Source organism: Pogona vitticeps, chromosome 4 (genome assembly GCF_051106095.1).
Source record: "Pogona vitticeps strain Pit_001003342236 chromosome 4, PviZW2.1, whole genome shotgun sequence".
Taxonomy (NCBI): domain Eukaryota; kingdom Metazoa; phylum Chordata; class Lepidosauria; order Squamata; family Agamidae; genus Pogona; species Pogona vitticeps.
The window spans coordinates 11,119,716-11,145,318 of NC_135786.1; the positions used below are offsets into that span (position 1 = coordinate 11,119,716).

At 41.5% G+C, this 25,603-nt stretch overlaps 1 long non-coding RNA gene across 1 annotated transcript; it reads left to right on the plus strand.

The window, feature by feature from the left end:
- Positions 1-242: 242 nt before the first annotated feature.
- LOC144588750 (uncharacterized) lies at positions 243-3,015 on the plus strand. Its single transcript, XR_013544437.1, has 2 exons — positions 243-374; positions 2,935-3,015. It is a non-coding gene; the product is annotated as an uncharacterized LOC144588750 (long non-coding RNA).
- Positions 3,016-25,603: the final 22,588 nt, after the last annotated feature.

Sequence of the window (25,603 nt, forward strand, 5' to 3'; positions counted from 1 at the left end):
AAAATGGATTGTGGTACTCTGTTGATTTTAAAAGTGTTCTTAGTATTGATTTCATTTACTGTTTTTATTTATTTATTTATTTATTTATTTATTTATTTATTTATTTATTTATTTATTTATTTATTTTATATCCCACCCATCTAGACTACGTCTACTCTGGGCGGCTTACAATAAAAATATCATAAAACAATTAAACAACAATTTAAATCAATGATGTATCATTCAAGATGGAGAATATAGAAAATTAAGATAGAAAATAAGAATCAAGTATTGACGGGAGGGAAGGCCTGCCTGAAGAGCCAGGTCTTAAGTTGGCTCTTGAAAACACCCAGCAAGGATGCCAGGCAGATCTCTGGAGGAAGACTGTTCCAAAGGTGAAGAGCCACTGCCGAGAAGGTCCGGTTTCTTGTTCTTTCTTTCCGGGCCTCCCTCAGCCATTTGTCCTGGCTATAGCGAGTGATTCGGGTAGATCTATGTGGGAAAAGGTGTTCCACTAAGTATCGAGGTCCTAAACCATTTAGGGCTTTATATGGCATCATTAATATTTTGGAATCAATGCAGAAATGAACAGGTAGCCAATGCAAGGCCACCAGAGTGTTCTCCTATATAATATATAGAATTGATGCTTTTGAATTGTGGTGCTGGAGGAGATTCTTGAGAGTCCCCTGGACTGCAAGGAGAACAAACCTATCCATTCAAAAGGAAATCAACCCTGAGTGCTCACTGGAAGGACAGATCCTGAAGCTGAGGCTCCAATACTTTGGTCATCTCATGAGAAGAGAAGACTCCCTGGAAAAGACCCTGATGTTGGAAAAGTGTGAAGGCAAGAGGAGAATGGGACGACCGAGGATGAGATGGTTGTACAGGGTCATCAAAGCTACCAGCATGAATTTGACCAAACTCTGGGAGGCAGTGGAAGACAGGAGGGCCTGGCGTGCTCTGGTCCATGGGATCATGAAGAGTCGGACACAACTTAATGACTAAACAACAACAAAAAAGGCCAAATGCGAAATAAACCACTCAGAGTCAAAAGTTTCAAAACCCTATGAATCCCACTGGGTAGGAGGTTCTGGGAACTGTAGTATAAAAAAGTTCCCCCCCCCCCATAATAAGTACACTGTTTTTGGTTAGTGCAAAAGCTCACGTATCACCTGATCAACTTTCTGGGATGGTCCTCCCATTAGCAGAGAGGAAGCAGGTTCATTCTTTAGTAGTGTAGAATCATCACAATACAACTAATAAATACTGTAGATAATTTTCACCCAATAGTAGGTGATATCAAGAGCATTTGGAGCAGCTAAAATCTTCCATAGTACATGTTGAGTTGTTCTTTCTGCTCTGCACTTGCAAAACAGTTTTTCAGAGTAAGAGAATTTTTTTTCTTAATTCCACCTTGTTTCCAATGCAGATTTTGGGAAATGGCAGCAAAATTTGTGGGAAACAACTGTTCATTCTCTGGTCTGCTCGACATTCTCTAAGCCAGTCTGCTGCCTAAAGATCTTCAGTAGATGGCAAGATCTCACTACTACTCCAGTTAGCTTTTAAACACTGAATGTGATTTGTGCATGCTGTTTTGTTCTTTGTTCTGGTGGCAAAATATTTTAGCACAGCCCTGTGTTAACTAGAAAAAACAGAGGAAGCTGAGACTAATGATGACTGGAAATGTTAACACATCCCTTTAAAGTTAGCAGTATTCCAACTGCCTTTCAAGAAATAAGAAATAAGATAGAAATAAGATACTGACATTGGTAGTTACCAATCTTCATTTTGGGGCAAAACTACTATTGGTCATTTCACAGTTCAGCTGTACTCTAAGAGGATCTGTTCATGTCCTGGGAGAGACAGAGATATTTTGACCCAATAGGTAGGCAGGAAATCTAAATGACACCCGTACACCAGCCATGAAATACAGTATGTTAATAAACTAAATAATGGAAAATGTGTTGAATTATGCCTATACATTTGCTGCTTTAATTGAGTTGCTTCAACCCATCATCTGTAAGGCTACTCGAGGAACCCAACTGAACCAGGCATGTGACAAAGCAGGCTTTGGAAAAGCTACCCTTTGTTGTATTAGAACTCTTGAAATCTCTAAACCAGCATGAACCACAGCTATTATGGTGACAGGAAGATTCTGGGAGATGTAGTCCAAGAAAATGCTCCCCCAAAAAACTCTGGCACAGAGACATCAGAGATGTACAATGGAAATGGTGATCTTACAATTTTATTAGATTTTTCAGCTGTTTTTAAAATTAATGATTATGAGTCTTCAGTGATATAGCAGGTGGTCCCAATAGATCAGTGGTTCCCAACTTTGGGTAATCCAGGTGTTCTTGGACTCCAACTCCCAGAAACCCTGGCTATCACAGCTGGTGTTCAAAGCTTCTGGGAATTACAGTTCCCAGACCACCTGGGATAGCCAGGTTTGAGAATCACTGCAATAGATGATGGTTGTTGTAGGTTTTTCGGGCTGTGTTCTGAAGGTTCAGAACATGGCCAAACAGCCCGAAAAACCTACAACAACCATCAGTTCCTGGCCGTGAAAGCCTTTGAGAATACATTGCAATTGATGATGTTTCTAGAAATGCAGAGTGGCCTGAGCTGGTCACTTTGTTGCTGCATGAAACGGCAGCTTCCATGTGTTGTTGTGGATCATGTAAATTGACTCTGTGTTAAACTGAAATTCACACACTTCAGATACTGTTTTTAAAAAGCTTCCCAAGATTTTAGGCAGAATTATTTCCCAGTCTTACCTAGATACACTGAAGATTGAATGGGGACTTTCTGCTTGCAGAATATGTAATCAGTTCCAGAACTGCAACTGTATCCTATTCATATACAGTACAGACATCATATGCCCACTTGTATATGTGATCTGTTTTCTTCCTCCTTATAATGTTTGACATATAGGTATATACACATGTTTTGTTTCAGATAGCATCCTGAGTTGCCTCAGGTGATGCAAGTGATGTGGATTGTCATGGAGACCCAGACCTGTGTCACTGGATGTCATCATTGTTGTTGGATGTTCCCTACCCATCTCCCGGTGGATTTCGTTGTGTATGTACTGCATTTCCATTGCTTTGTTCTGGCAGTTGGTCTTATTTAAAACAAATTTGTATATTTTCTGTGAGTTTGTGATAATTTGACTGCTTTCATTATTGTTATTTTTTTGATTAAGTGGCCACTGAACTTCCCACACATTGCTTTGACTTGAGGCTTATTATAATAGTCACTGTAATCATAATAGGTATAGTATTAAGGCACAACAAACAGTAACAGAGCCCAAAGTTTGTAGTGCTAGAGACTGCTAGGTATATGCAGTAAAGCATAACAATATAGAACAACACTGAAAACAATATTTATTATTTACCACCCCGTGAGCTGTACAATACCACGCAATTGTGCCAAAGCACATAAGTGAATTTAAAAAAGAAGTTAGCAGATTGATGAGAATTCCACATACAGTGCATAGGCAGTTTGTCGAAAGATCAGGGGTAGAAGTGAGTTCTGTAGCAACTGCAGTAAATTACAATTACAGTAAATGAAATTATACTCAACACCCATTTAATTTTCATCATTTAAAGTAATCAGTTTACCTGCTTTGATATTTTGAATATCAGAATTGAAAGGAATATTGAAAGTAGTTGAGAAATACTAGAACAACTATGCAGAGCATACATCATGTACTGTAATTGGAATGCTGAACATGACTACTGTTTGTACTAAGGACCTTAAAGTGGTTGTACAACAGGAGTGGACAATGTATGACACATACCACCCAAGATCCTTAGAAGGCTACATCCTCCCCATTCCTGCCCCTCTAGTTTTCTCTTTTTCTTTTACTTAATTCACTCACCCCCAAAACATCTGGAGGATCCTTTCACTGTGTTTTAGGCCCAGGGAGAGCCTTTTTTCAAACCTGTCAGTAACTTCAAAACTAGAAGAATTTAGAAAGCACAAGCAATATACTGGGACATCAGAATTCAAGTAATGATGTTCATGTTGACTAGCTAGATAATTCAATGGTTTGGTGCAGCTGCCTGCAATCAAGAGTTTGGTTCCACACTGCACTGCCCAGGATAAAGGTCAAACCATATGGGTTTGAGTAAGCTGCACAGTCCCAGAAGATCAGCAGGAAAGATAGACTGGTACGTTTCTTCAGATATTTTACACCTAGAAAACCCAGGTAAGGGTTCCCACGAATTGGGATTGACCTGATGGCACACACCATGGTTCATGGTAGTGAGGTCTGAGAGATAGAATTAAACCCTTTTTACATGTTGGACTCCAGGATCAGACTATCTTTTCTGAGAACTACCTATTTTTCCATGTATAAGATGCCCCCACTTTTCTAACCCAGAATTAAGAAATCCAAGTGGGGTTTAGCAAGTGTAGGAGGAAAGGAATCAAAGCACTGCAGGATCACTTTGATTCCTGCTTTCTTCCTTTGGAAAAGGAGGGGGAAAGGGATCAAAGCAATCCCGCAACTGCACGATCATATTGATCCCTTTCCCCCCTTATTCAGCCATGGGATTGCTTTGATTCTTTCCCCCCTCCTTTTGTTAAGCCCCATGGGACTTAGCAAGCAGAAGGGAAAGCAGGGATTAAAGCAATCCTGCAGCACTTTGATCCCTGTTTTCCTTTTGCTAAGGATTAGCAAGTGGAGGGGAAAGCAGGGATCAAAGCCCTGCAGGAACAATTTGAACCCTGCTTTCCTCTCCATTTGTTTTTGGACTCTCCTCAGCTTACTTTCGTGTATAAGACGACCCTCAATTTTTAGTCTAAAAATTTTAGACAAAAGTATAGTCTTATACATGGAAAAATACGGTATGTCTGAGAGTACCGGGGCAATTTTTATTCACTTCCTGGAAAACATGACATTTGAAACCATGGAGAAAGTGAGTAGAAACAAGACAGGTTAAGGTCGACGTCTGCTCTGGAACCAAGACCAGACAAGGAGGACTAAAAGACCAACATCTACCCTACATGACCCTTTTTCTTTTTTGGGGAGGAGCTGGAAAGCCAAACTACATTTCCTCTCCCTCGTGTACTTTAATTGTGGTTCCTTGTCTTTCCAAATGAACAGAGAGTGATAATAAGCAACCCCTGTGACGTCTGAGGCACAGCTGGGTCAGGGTACTGATGATGCCAGCGGTGGAGGTGGTTGGAAGAAAGATGCAGTCGTTATAGCTTGCTGTATCATATTACTCAAGCCACTTCTGGTTGCCAACACAGTAATAATAAGACATTCACTTAGACTCAACATTCTCATTCCTGTAACCTGACAATTGCTAGGTCACATGGTCCACATATGTGAGTTGAATTGTGGGTCTGTATGGCTTGGTTCACTCCTTAAAGTATCTGTTCTGTACATCAGTTACAATTTTATGCTTACAACAGAGCTGCATGGCTTTTTGCAATTACAGATGCCTTTAAAATATTTTATTTGTTGTGATGTTGCTCCTCCTTTCTGATCTGTTTCTATTTTTAATTTTTTTTTTTAAAAAAAGTATATAGTGTGGCTCTTATCACCCTCTAGATACACTAATGGCCGGTTTCTGCATTTTCCTGTTCCTTGAAGCAAATGTTGGAACCTGCATTTATCCTTTTATTTTTTTTTGGCCACATTTTGGTTCCGGCTACTATTCACCAATGTTGCAGGTACCTGTCAATCCCGTCGTATTTTAAGAGCTTATACTCAAGAGGACACTTAGAGTGGCAGTGACAGGGTAAAATGGATTAGGTTTCGTGGAACCCATCCAATCCTGAAATTTGTTTGGTGGGAGAAAATGCTTTGAGCAGCACACCAACATCTTATGAGGGGAAAATTTATGATTAATACCTTGTAGTATGCAGAAGTTGTTTCTTTAAGACACAGGCTTAAGTGGCTACTCCCTTTTATTTGTGAATGAATGTGATTTCTTTAGAGACTCAGCTAGAACTGCTTGGAAGGATGGGCCTGTTTTGTATCATGACAGTTGTTCCATTGTTATGCTGCTGTTGATTGTTTGCTTCCTTTATTCATATGGCAGCTTTTAAAAACACTTCTGGTATACAATTAAAGCAGACATGTTTTCCTAACATTGTAATACATGTGTTCATGTATTTTAAAAAGCAAGAAAATTCCTCGAAGGGGAAAAAAAAACCCTCTAGTTTAAAGTGAAAGCTGTGGTTTAAGTTATACTGTACCTCCAAAAGCAAGAAAATCCAGAGCCATAATCAGCCTTTCCTTCCCCCTTGTCGCTGAAAACATGAATACATAAATGCATTTTTTGTATTTAATTTCCATCACAAGCAAATGAAAAAGATAAAGCCCACTGTTTGTAATCTTTGCTTACCAAAGATTAAGCCCATGAAACACAATAAAATTTCTTCTCTCTGAGATTAAGTGCTCTGGACTAGTAAAGATTGGCTGAAACCCAGTAGTAACTCACATCTAGAGTAGGTTTACCAAACTCCCATTGATTCAATGGGCTAACTGTAATTGTGGCTTACTGCTGGGTTTCAGCCATTATGCCACTATAGATGGATATGTGATTCAGGTCTTCTGTCAACTGATATCGACCCTGTCATAATACATTGCATTTCAGCTCTTCGCATCACTAGTAACAGTGGTATGACTAGTGAGATCACATTGTAATGCTTACTGGGGGTGGACATTAACTTATAAGAAGGGTGCATCAGTATGCCCATGTTTTGAGGGGAAAAGGGTAATTGACCTCTGGTCTGAATGTTCTTGTTTCTTGTTCTTGCAGGGGAGAGTATTGCTTCAACCATAACTATTTGCTTTATATCAAATATTTTGCCTCTTTCAAGAGTTACACAAAATGATTTATTATTTGAAAATCTTTTTGTTGGTAAGTTGAGATAGAAGTCATTTAACAAAATGAATAAATGGCATGGACTGAATCACATGACGAGGCATATCTTGTAAACCAGGGGCCAGCAAAATGCTATTCTCCAGACATTGTTCTGGTGCAATATCCAACATTTCTCATGCTACCAAGGGCTAAAGGGTTACTTTAGGCCCATCTTTGATGTAAACAGAAGTTCAGTGGCATAAGACCTTAAACTGTGTTCGGAACACAGAGTTGTAACTCCTGTCCTCTGAAGATGCCAGCCACAGAGACTGGTGAAACGTTAGGAAGAAAAACCTTAAGAACGCAGCTAAACAGCCTGAAAAACCTACAACAACCATCAGATCCCGGCTATGAAAGCCTTCGAGAATACAGTGTACTGTTGTGTGTGGATTTCCATCTAACATAGTTTGTGTGCTCTACAAGAGTTACTTGGAAGCTGCTGGCCTATGCAGCAATCCTAGCATGTGGTTTGAACTGACTATTTTGCACATGAAATTTCTTTTCTAGCCTTATTAATGTCTGGGAAAGATAATTATTGAAGAAGCAGCCACCAGCTGGAAACAGTTTTAAATGATCTCTGTCTAATCCTTACAATATAGAGACTTTTTTCTGAGCATACTACAAAGCACTGAGTCCATTAAACTCATGCTAGACTCAATGGAAAACTTATCAATTTAAACATAATTCAAATCTCTTCACCAAATGAAAATGCTGAAGAATATGAAATGGAAAGCTTTTATGCAAGCATCCAGGAGGAAATTAACACACACCAATACAATGCTTATAGTAATAACTGACTGGAGTGCAAAATTAGAAAACAAAGCAGAACCAAGTGTTATTGGAAAATTTGGCCTAAGGGACAGAAACGAAGCAGGAGAGTAACTCACAGAGTATTACAAAGCCAGTAATCTGTTTACTGTAAATACATACTTCAAGCAACTGAACAGATGAAAATATATGTGGACATTGCCTGATTAGATTAGGCATCCTCCAGTCTCGAGAGACTATGGTAATGTGCTCTGAATAGAGGACTTGGAACCATGTCTAGTGTGGCTGAGGAGGCCAATTCGAGAGTGACAATCCCTTCCACACTAAAGACAAATAAAATCTGCCTGATGGCCAATGTATAAATCAAGTAGATTAGGTAATTGGAAGCAGGAAATGGAAAAGCTGTATTTTCTCTGCCAAAGCTATATTTTCTCTGCCATTCTCTGATATTGTCAAAACAATATCAGGGGCAGATTGTGGTACTGATCATTAACTGTTAATATACAACATTAGAATTAAGCTGAAAAAGAACACTAAGAGAATCATAGTGCAAAAAATATAATTGAAACAACATTCCTGATAAATTTAATGTCCCCATAAAGAACAGATTTGCATTATTAAACTCAATAAACGGAATAGAGATGGGATATTGATAGTCTTATCACCAAGGATGCAAATACAAATTTCAGCACCACAGGTGCCTGGGAAAACCGGACCCTCCACCCAGAACTGGTTGGACCACATAGTGCTCGCTGTGCAGCATGCACAACCATCATTTTTCTTGTTGCGCCAATGGTGGAACTAGCCCAGCCTGTGCTTCCCTGCCTCCCGACACAGCTGACTGCTCAGCAGCTGAATGGAGATACTTGTCATCCCGTCTCCTCACCTGAGTGGTCAACTGTGTGGGAAGGAGGGGAAGTGCCGGCTGGGCTACTTCTGTGTTTGGTGTGATGCGAACAAAGATGGCCACACAAGATGTAAGTGGATTGTCTGGTTCTTGGAAGAGGGTCTGGTTTCCCCAGGTACCTGTTGTGTTGTTACTAATATCCTTTGGGATAAATTTGTATCTCTCGAGATACGAATACAAATATCCCATATCTAACCGTGAACTAGAAGAACTGTGGATTGAAACAGGAGCTATTATTAGGGAGGAATGAAAAAAGACAATTCCTGTAGTAAAAAGAACAGAGAAAAACTAAATGGATAATGAAAGAAACACTTAAAATTGCTACCGACAGGCAAGAAGCAAAAGCAAAAGGTGCAAAAAAAACAGGGTCAGAATCCTGAATGCAGCTACTCAGTGTCGCATAAAGACAAAAGAGAATTATTGCAATAACCAGTGCAAAGAAAAAGAGAAGAACAACAAAAGGAGGAAAAAGAGAGATATCTTCTAGAAGATCTAAGAAATCAAAGGAAAATTTAAGCCTAGATTAGAAACATTGAGAGACCAACAGGGAAGTACATTATCTGACCAGGAGAAAATGAAGAGAAAGATGCCATTGAAGAGTAATCTTATGATGAAGAACCTGCAGTTCTAGAAAGTGAAGCAAAAGCTGCTTTGAAAGAAAGAAAAAAAAATCATCAGAGGCAGATGGGATACCCATAGAACTGTTTCAAGCCATAGAAATTGAATCTGTCAAAATCCTAGCAATAATATACCAACAAATATGGAAAACAAAGCAATGGTGCACAGTCTGGCAATGTTTAACATGTTCCAGAAAGAAGATCCCAGAGAGTACAGTAACCATAGCACCATTGCTCTAATTTTCAATGCAAACAACGTGGTGTTCAAGGTATTGCAAAGGGAGATTGCAGCTAAGAAATCAGAAGAAGAGTAAGAGTCTGGCGGGGAGCAATAGGCATTTTAAAAATAATCAAATTTTAATGATGTATCACTAGAGACCAAGACTAGAATCATCCGCATTCTTGTATTTCTGATTGTTATGCCTAGGTGTGAAAGCTGGACAGTAAAGAAAGCTGAAAGAAAAAAATTGTTTGAAATATGATGCTGGAGGAGAGCTTTGTAGATACCTTGGACTGCCGGAACAAGTGTATCCTACAGCAAATCAAGCCTGAACTATCTTTGGAGGCAAAAAATGATGAATCTGAGTCTGTCCAACTTTGGACATACCACGAGAAAGTAAGATTCTCTGGAAAACACAACAATTCTAAGAAAGGTTGAAGGCAGCAGGAAAAGAGGAAAACCAAATAAGAGATGGATCAACTCCATAAAAGAAGCCACAGCCTTGAGTTTAGAACAGCTGAGGACGGGACATTTGGGAGATTGTTCATTTCTAGGGTCACCCAGTAAATGAGAGGTGACGTGACAGCATGCAAAAACAAAAACACCGACATACAATTAAAAGTATCTTTGCCTTTAAAGAGGGTTTTTTTTTAACGTGGAGATAGAACCAGCTGAGGGTATGATACCAGAATCACTGCAGGTGTAGAAGTGGCATTTCAATCTTTCCTTCCCTGAGGAAAATCCATCTTGCCACAAACATTTGGATTTTTGGCACTGGCTTTGAAGAAGTGGGATTTACTTAAAAAAAAAAACACCTTGCATACTGCATGATTTTTTATTTTTTTACTAGTGGCCTATAAGGATATCACCTGTCCCCTATTTTTCCACGCTCCCCTAGCGTGTCCTGAATTAGTCTAATATTGACAAATGCGTCCAAAAATTAGGACTGCTACTGGAAAGCCGTGTCTGGGTAGAAGTTACATGCTGTTACTTATACTACTGATTTCTTGTGATCATCCTTACCTCCTCCTTTCTTGACTCATACTTTTTAATTTTTAAGGTACATATGTTTAAAAAGCCAGTCTCCTTTACATTTTTTAAAGAAAGTCACATATGACTTCTTTACAATCCCATAACTTGAATACTTTATTTTCTTCTGAAGGATCATCCCTCCACTGGCTAGTCACCTTTGGGACATCTCATGTCAAGTGTAATTTGTTTGTGATTGTGTAAAGCACAGGTGCAGCTTTTTAAATTCCGCAGGATATTTTGTGTGTGTGGAAGTTAAATATCCACGCTTGAAATTCTACAAGAAGGAAACATGCCTGGATGGGAACAGCATAAAGGTTTGCGCTGAGACTATGAAGGGTAAAAGGAAACAAAATTAGATGTATTAAAAGGGGTCTTTTGATACTTGTTATGTGCTGTCAAATTAATCCCAAATTATGGCAACCCTATGAATGAATGACTTCCCAAATGTTCTTATCATTAATGACTCTGCTCAGGTTTTGCAAATTAAAGGTCACAGCTTCCTTTACCAGGTCAGTCTCACGTTAGGTCCTCTTTTCCCCCCTTTTTACCTTCCAGGTTTCCTAGTATAACACTGTGAAATGATTGGTTTTGCTCAAGAGTGGGAATATGAAGGGAAGGGCCTGCGGTAGCTGGTGGTCACTATGGATAGAGGGACAGAAGATAGAGCAGCCAATGGTTGGTGGGACCACTCAACTACTAACTGCTGCTGTTTTCTCCTTCCTCTCCGCTTTTTTTCCCCTTTCACACAGTGGTTGGGAGTTGAGAAGAAGCAAGACATGGGTGGGGTCCTGACCCTGTACCTCAAGTAGGGAAGCAGACAGGTTTATGCTGGCTGGGTGTTGCATGATCCCAACATCCCCCCCCCTCTGCCCTACTGGGCTAACCAACGCTGTCTGATTTTGATTTAGGGGGAAAGGGTGTAAGAGAGGCATGGGCCCACTACTCCCCAGACAGTAGAACTGGACGCCCTGTGAAGCCCAGTTATGTTTCATGTATTGTTGATATGATAATAGTTGGTGTGTCTGTGGTGATGAATAAGAAGCCTATACTTCTTCACGAAAGTATCAGCTTTGAAGGAGGCAGTTGTATGCATCCCCTTCTATAAAAGCCACCTTTACACATGGAAGGCTATAATAACAAAATCTGAAAAAGCAGATTGCAATCCATGAAATCTCACAGCCTTCATTTTGTTTTGCATATTGAAACAGACTAACTCTCCTTCCTCTTTGAGAACTTTTTTCCTGGTCACTCAAACCCCTTTGGGGAAGGTGTCTGGTGTGTTGAAACCACTCTGGTGAAGCTCTTTGGTGGCAATTGAAATCCAGACCCATTTCAAACGGGGTTCAGGGTCTCATATGCCATTAAAAGAGCCTTAGTTGTTTTGGTTGATTACTTTTGTTAAGAGAAGAGTTTGGGGATGTGTCTCTGGTAGTTCTTAATCTCTTGTGGTTTTTGATACTATTGACCATTATATGTTGCTGGATTTCCTCACAAAGGTGGTGATGAGAGACACTGTGGCCCCACTTCTAACCACAGGGCGATTTTTGCTTGACCCCATGATATTTGTGTAATGTTCTATCTTGTCCCTTATGCTGTTTCCTGTTTACATGTAGCCACTGCATGGTGGAAATGTTTTACCATGCTGATGACATTTAGCTCTTACCTTTCTTCATCCTCTGAATCAGACAAAACTGTAATGCTGGGCTAGAGGTAATAATGGGCTGAATAAAGGACAATAGGGTGAGAAGTGGTTAACTGATAAAAACAGAGGCTAGTGAGCTCAAAAGGATATCCTGTAGACCAGCAGTCCCCAACCATTTTGGAACTGTGGACCAGTTGGGGGGGCGGGCTCCATGTGCAGGGGCACCACACACTTGCAGGTGGGTATCTCGTGCTTGCAGGGGACGTGTCACATGCACGCGAGCAGATTACACCCCCTGCACATGCGCGCAAGCATGACACGCCCACTGTGCGTGCATGGGGGGGGCAGAGACCCGTCTCCATGGCTGAGTCCTGGGAAGCCCATGGACCGGCGCCAGGCTGTGGACCCAGGGTCGGGAACCCCTGCTGTAGACCCTCTTGACTGCTGCCATTGGTGTCATCAACATTCAGACTGCCCTTTGCTGTGTATGCTATACAGCCTTTTTTCCTGCTGGCAACACAGGCACAATATTGCGCAGCAATATCAGGTCATTTTGTGGCATTTTGAATCATGGATAGAGTAGCACAATATCCCACATTCATCAACTGGAGGTTTTTTAAAGAATTGAATTGAATAAATAGCTCTTAGTTGAAGGTGTCTGTGTATACAATGGTGTTTTATTTATTTATTTGAAAGTGTTAATCAAAAAATGGCATGAGTTTTGCTCTGACAACTGTCAGAATAGATTAAATATCAGTAGAGGCCTGAGATTAGGCCTAATCTAAACTAATACATCCTATGAACACTTACCTAAGAGTAAGTCCTGTTGTATGTCATTAGATTTATTTCTGGATAAGCATGAGTAGTATTGATTGTTACATACAGCACTGATGCTACCTGTCTGTCATGGGTTTGGAGGGAAAGTTCCATCCTATGGGGAGTGGAAGGCGGGACATCAGGAGGAGGGGCTGTACTGTATAAATATGTGAAGCCTGTGTGGTGAGAAGAAGACACACACTAAGAGATGCTGAGAGACACTGGGAGCAGACGAAGCAGCAGCTGGGAAGAAGGAGTTGGTGTGGGAGTCTGTGTGTCAGACAGGGTACTACTGTGTGTCAGAGTACCAACCTGATAGGTTCAGGTGTCTGTTGGTTAGCCAGAACTGATAGGTTCAGGGTCTGGGCTTTAAGTTAAGGTTCTGGGTGAACCAAACTGTATGCTTGTATGAGTGAGAATAAGCCACGTTCCTTTATGTTATTCACCTGATTGTTTTATTTACCCTGTTTGTATTTAAAATAAACCTTATTCTTTTTATTGTTTAAAAATCCATCCCTGGTCTGTGTGACTTCTTAAAGGGAATGGTTGGTGGCAGCTTGGTGAAACTGTGTGACATATCCCAGTAGGTCTGGGTTTGTCACATTGATTGGTGTCCAGCGTGTGGGATACGACTGGTCCAGTTGTCCAGTGGCCCAGCAAAGCCTTGGCAAGTGTGCCCAGAGCAAGGGGGGTCTAGTCAGGGACAGTCTGAGGCGCGTAGGTAATCTTCTAGGTGTACCTCACGGGGAGGTGCGCTAGTAGAAGAACGTGCCAACTGGGGAGACTTAGATTAAGGTGCTCTGAGGCAGCCTAGTTTTGGCGGGAAAAAGCTGAGGCAAAACTGCATAGTAACAGTGAGCTAGCTTGCCAGCTGAGAGGCCCAGCAGAGGGGGGTAGGCTCTGACTCGATACTGTTGCAAGTAGTGCTGAAGAACAGCAGCAATCTCTAGGGAAAGCTGGTTCTGAGGCAAGAGGAAAAAAGTGGTCGTTTTATTTTGAGGCTTGACTTTTTAAAGCAGCCTGTTCTGAGGGGGGATTATGCCCTTGACTCGAAGCCAGATGGCAGAAATGAGTGATGTGAAAGACCCCCAGATTGACCAAGGTTCTGAGGACGAATTTGGCTCAGTGCAAGGTGACAGCACAGGAGAGCAGAACCCAGAACTTAGAAAATTGCTCATAGCCCAACAGCATGAACTGAGGATGAGGCAATTTGAAATGGAGGAAAGGGAAAGAGAGGAAAGGGAAAGAGAGAGACAGAGACAATTTGAATTGGCATTGGAGAGAGAGAAAATGGCGTTTGAATTGAAAAAACTGGAACTGATGAACCAGAACAATAATAACAATAGGGATTCTGAGGGAGGCCAATTGTCTAAGGCTGACCTGAAGAAATTCCCTGTGTACCACAAGGGAGATTGTCCTGAGGTGTTCTTTTCCTTAGTGGAAAGAGCGTTTGTGGACTTCTCAGTGAGGGAAACTGAGAAGATGACCATCATGCGATCTTTAATCAGTGGTAGCCTGGCTGAGGTTTATGCCGAGATGCCTGAGGAACTGATGAAAGATTTTGCAGAGTTTAAAAAACTGGTGTTTGCCAGACATGGGATAAATGCAGAGCAGCTGAGACAAAGATTCAGATCCCTCACCAAGAAACCAGAACAAACTTTTACCCAAGTGGGGGCCCAATTGGTGAGGCTGCTTGAGAAATGGCTATCGCAGGAGGGAACAGAGACCTATGAGCAGCTTAAAGACTTGATAGCACTGGAACAGTTCTATTCAGTTCTGCATGGGGAATTGAAATTCCAGGTGAGGGAAAGGAAACCGAAATCTGTGGCAGCAGCCGCAGAGATCGCGGATTTTATTTCCCAAATAAGGAAGCCCTTGGGTGAGGGGAAATCTGTAGGTAAACCCAAAGAAACCTACAGCAAGTACTCTCAGGGACCAGGGAAAAGCCAGCAAGGGGGAGGGGCCCATGGTGAAGGGAAGCCCTCAGACATGAAACTAAGACCTCAGATTTTGGAGGGAAAACCAAAACAAGATGAGAGAGAATCAAAATACACCAGAAAATGTTATTTTTGTCAGGGAAAGGGACATCTAATCTCAGAGTGTGAGAAATTAAAGCAGCTAAAAGGAATGGTGCCTCAGAATTCTAGTGGGACCAAGCCAAAAGCTGTGTTCTGTGTCCAGAAAGAGCAAGGCTCAGTCTCACAGAGGGAGCCTGTTGCCATGGCTACTCAGTCTGGAACAGCTACCTATGCTGAGCAGGCTGAGGAAAATGGTCCTCTTATAGAGGTAAAGCGCTGCTTGCTGATAAAAACAGATTCTCAGTTGTTTGAGACAGCAGGGGTGGACGTAGGAATACTTGACCGTCAGTATAGGGGGCTGTGGGACACTTGTTCCCAGGTAACCCTGTGCCATCCAGATATCATCCCTAGGGAGTTTATAATCCCAAATGAGAGCATAAAGGTGGCAGGGATTGAGGGGCAGGTAATCTCTCTGCCAGTAGCAGAGGTACCTGTCAACTTTCAAGGCTGGAGGGGCGTTTGGCGGCTAGCGATTTCATCGACTCTGCCAGCAGCCGTGCTCGTGGGAAATGACCTGGCTGAACATGTGAAACGGGTGCTAGTGATTACACGCTCACAAGCCACCACAGGGACAGTTCAGGGGGGTAATGATGAGCCAGAGACGGAAGCAGAGGGGAGTTCAGAAGCTGTGGTGGAAACCTTAACCACAGACAGCAGATTTGGACAGGAGCAAAAGGCAGACGCCACTCTCCAAAAGTGTTTTGAACAGGTGACTGACGCCCAGCTAACACCTGAAACCCCAGTGAGATTTCTGGAGAAAAAGGGGATTTTATATAGAGAAACCCTGAGGAATATCTCAAAAGGGGGAGATGGGATCAGAAGTCAGCTGGTGGTACCTGAAAAGTATCGCCCCATGATCTTACAAAGGGGGCACTCTGACATGTTTGCTGCACACTTGGGAGTGAACAAAACACAGCAGAGAATCACACAGAATTTCTACTGGCCTGACATAGGGAAGCAGATCAGGGAGTTCTGTAAACAATGTGATGTATGTCAAAGGCAGGGGAATAACCGCGACAGGACCAAAGCAAAGTTGTGCCCTTTGCCTGTGATTGACACTCCGTTCAAATGCATAGGGGTGGATATTGTGGGACCTTTGCCCAAGGCCACAAAGAGGGGGAACAGGTTCATTCTAACAATTGTGGACCATGCCACAAGGTATCCTGAAGCCATACCCTTGACTAACATTGAAACTAACACAGTGGCCGATGCTTTGGTGGGGTATATGTCCAGGATGGGATTTGCCTCAGAGATAATCACAGATTTGGGAGCATCGTTCACATCGAAGCTCATGAAACGCTTATGGCAAATCTGTGGAATTAAGCACAAGGAAACCACTGCCTATCATCCGGAAAGTAATGGGTTAACTGAGAAGTTCAATGGGACTCTAATGCGCATGATTAGGGCTTACTTGGCAGAGAATCCAAACAATTGGGACCAGAAGCTGCAATCCCTTTTGTTTGCTTATCGATCAGTGCCACAAGCCAGTACCGGGTTCAGTCCATTTGAACTTTTATTTGGGAGAAGGGTGAAAGGGCCCCTTGATTTGATCAAACAAAATTGGGAGCAGATCACCCAGGATGACCCACAAGACGTTGTGACATACATAGACACCTTGATGAATGACCTAAGGAAAAATCTAGAGCTGGCAGCAGAAAACCTGCAAGCTCAGAAGGTCAGACAGAAAACATGGTATGACCACAAAGCTAGAGAGAGGCACTTTGACCCAGGGGAGGAAGTGCTTTGGCTTAGGCCCTGCAGAGAGAATAAACTGCAGCTCAAATGGGCAGGACCATATAGGGTCATTTCCAAGATGTCAGACCTGAACTACCTAATAGAGCAGGAGGAGAACCAAGCAAGGAGGGTGGTTCATGTGAATGCCCTAAAACCCTACTACAGAGGGGAACAGAGGGTTTTATTCGCGATAAAAGCAGCTGAGAGTGAGGAAGCTGAATTGCCCTTCTGGGAGGGTAGAGGGGAAGTAAAATACAACCCAGAGGAGGTAAAGATCAGTCCTGCACTCACCCAAGACCAGCAGCAAGAACTAAAAATGCTGCTTAGTAAATATCAGCAGGTGTTTTCCAACAAGCCGGGGATAGTGAAGGGAGTGATGCATCGGATCCACACAGGGGATGCACCCCCGCAGGCAGTGTCCCCATACCGAGTAACGGGACCCTATAGGGACAAGGTGCGGAAGGAGCTGGACGAGATGCTGAGGGAGAACATAATCGTCCCCTCTTCTAGTCCTTGGTCCTCTCCGATAGTCCTTGTGGACAAGCCTGATGGGAGCATTAGGTTTTGTGTTGATTACAGGAAATTAAACCGTGTAACCACTCCTGATGCCTACCCAATGCCCAGGCTAGACAACCTGATTGAAACCATAGGGGGTTGTCGGTTCATCTCATCATTGGACCTAGTAAAGGGATATTGGCAATTAAGAATTGATCCCAGGGATCAAGAAAAGACTGCCTTTTGCAGCCCTTTTGGTCTCTATGAGTTTCGAGTCCTGAGCTTTGGTCTCAGGAATGCACCAGCCACATTCCAAAGGCTGATGGACCAGACCTTGGTAGGGCTCAGTGACTTTACAGTGGCCTACATTGACGACATAGGGATCTTCAGTAATACCTGGGAAGATCACCTGATACACCTGGAGTTAGTGCTGCAGAGGTTAAGTGCAGCAGGGCTAACGGTAAAGGCCAGCAAGTGTCAGCTGGGTAGCCCAGAAATAAAATACTTGGGTCACATGGTAGGGGGAGGAATGATAAAACCCCTGGAGGCCAAAATAGAAGCTGTTCGTGATTGGCCTCGACCCAACACCAAGAAAAAGGTCAAATCATTTCTTGGGTTGGTGGGCTACTACAGAAAGTTCATCCCGAGGTTTAGCGAGATTGCGGCTCCGCTGACCGATCTGACGAGGAAGACGGCTGATGACCGCATCCCGTGGACCAGCGACTGTGAGGCGGCGTTCCAGAGGTTGAAGGAGGCGTTAATCAACTATCCTGTCCTGCGTGCTCCAGACTTCGACCGGGAGTTCATCATCTACACCGACGCGTCTAACAGCGGGGTAGGAGCAGTTCTGTGCCAGGAGGATGAGAATGGTGACCAGCATCCAGTGTCCTACCTGAGTAGGAAACTTCAAAAAGGTGAGAGACATTTGGCAACCGTGGAGAAGGAGTGTTTGGCCATAGTCTACGCGATCCAGAAGGCCAAGCCTTACATCTGGGGAAGACATTTTATTCTGTGTACGGACCATTCACCATTGCAATGGTTAAAGACAATGAAAACCCACAATAGCAAACTTATGAGGTGGGCTTTAAACCTACAGGACTATGACTTTGAAGTGAAGGTGGTCAGAGGGTCAGTGAACTGTGTTGCTGACGCCTTATCAAGAAGACCTGAAGAATGAAGACGGCGAAAGAACATGGACTCTGTGTATATAATGATGACTAAAAAAGTTAAATGTACCTGGTTTTGAATTTGGTTTGTATGAATAAAGGTAAATTGATGTAATGTATATGGTAAATGTTTAAATGCCTATTTGCTATGGTTTAACTTAGAATGTAAGTATAAGAAAGTATAATATGGTATGTATAACTGTTGTTGTGTATTTTATACAGGTTGTTTTTTGGTGAAAAGCACTTTTAGCTTTCCCCCTACAAAACAACTTATAAAGAGGGGAGGTGTTACATACAGCACTGATGCTACCTGTCTGTCATGGGTTTGGAGGGAAAGTTCCATCCTATGGGGAGTGGAAGGCGGGACATCAGGAGGAGGGGCTGTACTGTATAAATATGTGAAGCCTGTGTGGTGAGAAGAAGACACACACTAAGAGATGCTGAGAGACACTGGGAGCAGACGAAGCAGCAGCTGGGAAGAAGGAGTTGGTGTGGGAGTCTGTGTGTCAGACAGGGTACTACTGTGTGTCAGAGTACCAACCTGATAGGTTCAGGTGTCTGTTGGTTAGCCAGAACTGATAGGTTCAGGGTCTGGGCTTTAAGTTAAGGTTCTGGGTGAACCAAACTGTATGCTTGTATGAGTGAGAATAAGCCACGTTCCTTTATGTTATTCACCTGATTGTTTTATTTACCCTGTTTGTATTTAAAATAAACCTTATTCTTTTTATTGTTTAAAAATCCATCCCTGGTCTGTGTGACTTCTTAAAGGGAATGGTTGGTGGCAGCTTGGTGAAACTGTGTGACATATCCCAGTAGGTCTGGGTTTGTCACATTGATGTCAAGGTTAAACACATTTTCTGCAAATGTGGAACTTCCTTTTTTCTTTTGGTTTGATAAGAGATTTTTACTGCCTCATAAAAATAGAATTTAATTCAACAGGGAGAATATTCATGACTGCTCCTAATATAATGCAAAAACTTTTTAGAATTTTATATATAAAATTAAGAGTTACAGTACATTTATATCTTAAGTCTTCTTTCTTTATATATAAAATTAAGAGTTACAGTACATTTATATCTTAAGTCTTCTTTCTTACAATCTTAACCCATTCATGTTCTTATCTCTCATCCCATTACATAAGGAAATATATAAAGAAATTACTCATGTGTTATGGGTGATCTTGGTTGGCCCTTCTCTAGAGAGGCCCACTGGTTCACAGAGAAATGTTTCATTGTCCTAGCAAGTTGTGTTCCAAGTATCCATACATCGCACAGCCCCACTTCTCCCTCACCCTTCTCTATTGATATTAATGTCTTCTCACCCATCTTTTCCATCAACATTCAGCTCTCTTCTTTTAGCAAGTGAAATAGTGCTGAACTGACAGGAAAGAGATGGTAAGCATTTAAATTAGTGCTCAAATAGGATTTTTTAAAAAAATACAATTTACAAATTGCATTGCAGCTGTAATCCTTCCCAGTGCAAACAGAATGTAGGCAACAAGAGTAGCACTTACTTCTGTACCAGACCCCACTTTATGCATCATCAGAGATGTCATCAGGACATGTCAAGCAATGGCCCCAAAGAAACAATATAGATGATCACACAAAAGCAAGATAGGTTAATGCAAATGGAAACACTACAAAAAAACAACAACAAAACCCCACCCCCATCCCCTGCCAGCCAAACAAAATGTACTGTATGCTTTTACCAAAAGATCGGATCTACTTGTAATTAGTGCTAATGTCCTTTAGTCCAGTGGTCCCCAACCTTTTTGGGGCCATGGACTGGCTGGGGGGAGTGAGCTCCATGCCTGGGGGGTGGGGGGCTATCATTCCTGCGGGGTGTGTGTTGTGTCCAATGTGCTAGTGCAGTACCCCCCCGCGAGTGTGACAAGCCCCCTGCAGGCGCTGCACCCTCTGCGGGTGGGCGGGAGGGTGGAGATCCGTATCCATGGCCCAGTTCCGGCAAGCCCACGTACCAGCACCAGGCCGCGGACCGGGGGTTGACAACCTTTGCTTTAGCCAACGGAATAAATATTGGAAAGAACAGTCAGAAATATGGCACAAACAGTGGAACATATACCGTAATACCTATCTGATCATTTCCATTGACCAGTGCTCTTTTCACAAGCACAGAGTGTAAGACCAGATAGGCATAGTGCTCTGTGCAGTCTCCAGCTCCCTTTGGAGACTGGCTGTTGCACAAATACCATAGATTCTCCTTTAAATCTCTTCTTTAAATCTGTAACCAATCATCTTCTTCATGGGACTTCTAATTGGCAATGGCATTTATTGACCAATGTAGACAAAAATAGCTACTTCCTGAGTCATTTCAGCTTGAAAGCCTTCCTTCCACCTATAACCAAGGCCACTACTACTATCTTACGGCCAACATGCAGAATAGCAAAGAAAAGCTATTTTGACCCACTTAAGTAATATTGCAACTTCACTAGAGGCAGTGCCTAAACATAATAAATTATAAACAAAGAGATAAAAAATATAGTCTTTCTTCACAGTACCGTAAAGCCGCATACATTAAAATATCAAAGTCTTTCCAGTAATACTAACAATTTGAAATATTGCCAACAGTGTGAACTATTGCCTGTTCCCAAATTCCCACAAAACTTCAACTTCAGGACATAGTCGGCTAGATCAGGAACACAGGGAGCTTGATGATTAACTGTATTTCATTTATTTACAGTACCTCAGAGAGCACATGAGCAGGCTGCCTGTTTCATAGTATATATATATGTGTGTGTGTGTGTGTGTGTGTGTGTATATATATATATATATATACACACTTATATATATATACTGTATATACACTTATATATATATATATACACTTATATATATATATATACTTATATATATATATATACTTATATATATATAAGTATATTTTATATGTATTTTATATATATATAAAAAAGAAGCAAAAAGATAAAGAACTCTGGATGTGTTGCAGATGCAGGTCTGCCCACCACAGCAGCAATTTGGAGAATTGTAATGGAAGCACTGACACATCGTTCAGGGGAAAAGAATGTTATATTCTTGTCCAGATATGGGGAAGTTATTTCCCCCAGTATACTTAATGATCCAAAAAAATGTATCCCAGTCCATGGTACCATGTAATTAAAGGGTTTATATATATTGGATGATGGTAATCCTCTGAACATTGAAAACTGGGTAAAGCTTTAAAAATTAGAGAGACCCACGTGGAGGAGCTGCTATCTGAACTGCTAATAGGTAAAGGTTCCCCTTGAAAATTTTTGTCCAGTCGTGTCCGACTCTAGGGGGCGGCGCTCATTCCGCTCTTCAAGCCATAGAGCCAGCGTTTATCTGAAGACAATCTTTCCGTGGTCACATGGCCAGTGTGATTTAGACATGGAATGCTGTTTACCTTCCCACCGAGGTGGTCCCTATTTATCTACTTGCATTTGCATGCTTTTGAACCGCTAGGTTGGCGGGAGCTGGGACAAGCAACGAGTTTCCATAGCCATAGTGGGGATTCAGACCCTATTCTCCAGAGTCCTAGTCCATCACTCTGTTCATTACACCACACATTATACCACAAAGGAAATAGAGAAGAACCTGGTAAACTGCTTTATTTGCAGTTATTTATAAATGATCCACTTACCTTAGCCATAAATTCAAAAAAAAGACTGGTTTTGAATATAATAGGTCTTGAACTAATTGGTTTCTAAGCAGAATATTCCACTGGTTAGTTCCATTTGGCTGAAAGGTATTCTTAGCCACCTAGAGGTAAACAGTTTCTGTTCATTGGAAGTCAATGTTGACTTTATTTCCTATAATTCATGAAAGAAACACTGTGGATAAACATCTGGAACTTTTGAACAGAAGCTTCTCTTCAGAAACAGTTTTACAAGCCAAATGTAGTTAAGAGGTCAGCTGTCAAAGGTCATTCCCTTAATTTGATCAATTTGACAAGGATAAAATTAGGTTCCTTACTGTTCAACTGATACCGTGTTTCCCCAAAAATAATACAGGGTCTTATATTAATTTTTGCTTCAAAAAACGCATTAGGGCTTATTTTCAGGGGATGTTTTATTTTACAGTCATGTCATCTTCTGGTTGCTGCACAATGCTGCACAATGGTGGAGGGCGGGGTTTCAACTAGGTTTTTAACTAGGGCTTATTTTCAGGTTAGGTCTTATTTTCAGGGAAACAGGGTATCTGCATGCAGTGGTATCCAAGTTTAAAAGATCCACATCATATACGCAGTGTGGTATAATGAATAGGGTGATAGACTAGGACTCTAGAGACCAGGGTTCAAATCCCCACTTGGCCATGGTAACTCAGTTGGGGTGTGGAACTGGTAAAACTATTTAAATATCTCATTTATCTTGAAGGCCATATTTGGGTCACTATAAGTTGTTTCCCACTTGATGGCGTATACCTAATTATATGTGCTATTAAGACCTGGCGTAGCACAGTGGATTGGAGCACCTGGCTGTGAAACCATAAGGTGGGAGTTTAAATCCCCACTGTGCCTTCCAGAAGAGAGGCCAGCTGAGATCATTCAAATTCTCATGGGGATACATGCCATTGCAAAGATATTTTTGCCCTTGCAAAATAGTTTAACAGTCCCTCCTGCTGATGCTACTCCAAGATCATGTCATTTGGGCAAGCTGCATGGTTCCAGGATGGCTCCTGCAGGAGGAACAGGTAAATCATTTTGATTACTTTATACCTGGGAACTAACTTGACAGCACATCATTATCATTATTAATTATCATTATTGTAGTGTCAGCCTGTTGCAAATGTATTTCATCTTCTACTTTCTCCTCAGATATTCTAAACACCTGTTCATCTATTAGTGGAGAATAAAAATAGAATATAGTTAACCTGTTTCCAGTAAGCTGTTCCAAATTTTCTAAAAAATTGTCTTTAATGTACACTATTCTTTATCAGGTATCTAAGTCTGTTTTTTTTTTTTTTGCATGACTCAAGTTGCTCCTGTCAAAGGTGTTGCATACTTTCACTCTTACATCCTCTTTGCAAGTTCTGTGTTACCAATGAAGCAATTCTCACCCAGAGGAGCTCATTATTCAGAACCATTGTTATGTAGACCAGCATAAGTGTTCTGAACTTAAACTGACATTTAGCACTTTTGATCAGGTTCATCTTGTCTGTAGTTTCATTCCAAAATGATTCTAATTTGCTACAGGTCTGCAGTATATGTCAAGAATAATCTGGTACAAACCTGCTTTCAAAGAGGTGCCAAGGATTAGTTGTGCTTCCTTGTCAAATGATGGGAAAGGGTTTATTAACATACGACGTGTCAAAGGACAGAAACATGTTTGAAAAAATTTCAGCTTTCAGAAACTAGTGCCATGCTGATGATCAGCATAAAGTGCCAATCCTCTGGACAGCTCTCTTTTGTTTGTTGCTAGTTCTAGCCCTTTCTTCCTTGCATTCAAAACAAAGCATAAACACAATCACATTTATCTGAATAATTTATATTTTATGAAGAATCTGGATATTAGTACTGCGTAGTCTCATATCTTTCATTGGTGAAAAGAATGGATCTAACTAATCAAACTATCATTGCAATTAGAAGTTTCCTCTAAAACTGTGCTTCCCAACCTTGGGTCCCCAGATGTTCTTGGACTACAACTTCCAGAAATCCAGGACAGCACATCTAGTGGCGAAGGCTTCTGGGAGTTTTAGTCCAAGAACATCTGGGGACCCAAGGTTGGGAACCATTGCTCTAAAACATGGATACTCTGTATTTAAAGCATTTGTTCTCACTGTACCAGCTGACATTGTTGTAATTAATAGAGGGAACTTAATTGCAATTTATAGAGGGAACTTATCCAAGGTTTAAAAATTGTCAGCCTATATCACAACACTTATGATTGTCTTCAATCCATGTGATGATAGGATATAAATTTATCAAATGTCTAAAATCCAGTATTATGTTTATGCCCCCATTCAATAACTATTATCTCTGCTGCAAATTTAATCTTGCCAGTACATGCTAAAATATGAATGTTCCTATCCCAAACACAGAAAATCTGCTTGAAAATAAAACTTAAAATCTGGAGCCAAATGTCAAACCTGGATTTGGAATTAAACTTCGTCTGCATATTTGAATCTGTTGTCTTCAAAACTTATTTCAGGTCTCTATTTCTATAAAATGTTGCAATTTATCCTTTCTAACATTTGGCTTCTTCAAACAAAAATACCGTATCCAGCTGATTAAAACCAAGAAGTGAATACAAGGAAAGCTTCCTAGAAATCACTTAAGCAATTCCATTATTACTCATTTTCCCTAAAAAATGAGTCTTCGTTACCCAAACATAAAAATTTGAACATCAATGTAAATAATCCTCAATTATTTATTACTTATGCCCAGTGCTTCCTCTGAAAAACTCAAAGCAGCTTATAAACGGCTCCCAAGTGAGCCTCACATTCTAGTTTACAGTAGGCTTATAGAGACAGATCAGCTCACACAAAGGAAAGTAAGGTTATTGTTGTTTAGTTGTTAAGTCATGTCTGATCCTTCATCACCCCATGGACCAGAGCACGCTAGGCCCTCCTGCCTTCCACAGCCTCCCGGAGTGTCAAATTTATCTTAATTTTTGCTCCAAAAAATACATTAGGGCTTATTTTGGGGGAATGTTTTATTTTACAGTCATGTCATCTTCTGGTTGCTGCACAATGCTGCACAGTGGTGGAGAGTGAGGTTTCACTTAACTAGGGCTTATTTTTGGGATAGGGCTTATATGACAAGCATACAGAAAAATCCTTTTTTGGGATAGGGCTTATATTCAGGTTAGGTCTTTTTTGGGGGGAGGGAAACAGGGTAACTCCCAGAATCCCGCAGCCAATGTGACTTGGGACTTTGTTGTTTAGTCGTTAAGTCGTGTCCGACTCTTCACGACCCCATGGACCAGAGCACGCCAGGCCCTCCTGTCTTCCACTGCTTCCCGGAGTTTGGTCAAATTCACGTTGGTAGCTTCGATGACACTGTCCAACCATCTCATCCTTTGTCGTCCCCTTCTTCTCTTGCCATCACACTTTCCTAACATCAAGGTCTTTTCCAGGGAGTCTTCTCTTCTCATGAGATGGCCAAAGTATTGGAGCCTCAGCATCAGGATCTGTCCTTCCAGTGAGCACTAAGGGTTGATTTCTTCAGAATGGATAGGTTTGTTCTCCTTGCAGTCCAGGGGACCCTCAAGAGTCTCCTCCAACACCACAATTCCAAAGCATCAATTCTTTTCCAGTCAGCCTTATTTA